Source organism: Carcharhinus amblyrhynchos, chromosome 9, assembly GCF_965287045.1.
Source record: "Carcharhinus amblyrhynchos chromosome 9, sCarAmb.v2.hapA, whole genome shotgun sequence".
In the NCBI taxonomy this organism is placed as follows: domain Eukaryota; kingdom Metazoa; phylum Chordata; class Chondrichthyes; order Carcharhiniformes; family Carcharhinidae; genus Carcharhinus; species Carcharhinus amblyrhynchos.
The window spans coordinates 15,177,541-15,178,075 of record NC_137332.1 but is presented as its reverse complement, the minus strand read 5'-3'; positions in this window follow the sequence as shown (position 1 = coordinate 15,178,075).

Genomic DNA, 535 nt, shown 5'->3' with positions numbered 1-535 from the left:
GGTTGCCTTGTCCTGGACGGTATCAAACTTCTTGAGTTTTGTTGGAGTCACAATCATCCAGGCAAGTGGAATATTCCATCACACTCTTGACTAGGGCCTTGTTGAAGGTGGACTGCATTTAGATAGTCAGGTCGTGGGTTACACTCTGCAGAATCCCTATTCTTTTATCTGCTGTTGTTGCCATAGTATTTTAATGACTGGTCCATTCAATTTCTAAGCAATGGTAAGCTCAGCATGTTATTCAAGAGGATTCAGCAATGGTTATGCCATTGTATGTCACTGGGGGATGGTTGAATTTTGTCTTGTTGGAACTGGTTTTGTGTGGTGTGAATGTTACTTGCTATTTATCAAGGGCAATCACTCTCACCTCATCTCTTGGGTTCAGCTCTTTTGTCCATGTTTGCACCAAGGCTGTAATGATGTCAGGAGCTGGCCCTTGTGGGACCTAAGTGTCAGTGACCAAGTTATTGCTGAATAAGTGCTGCTTGCTCACTCTGCTCACTGCCTTCCATCATTTTGATGATTACAGTAGACT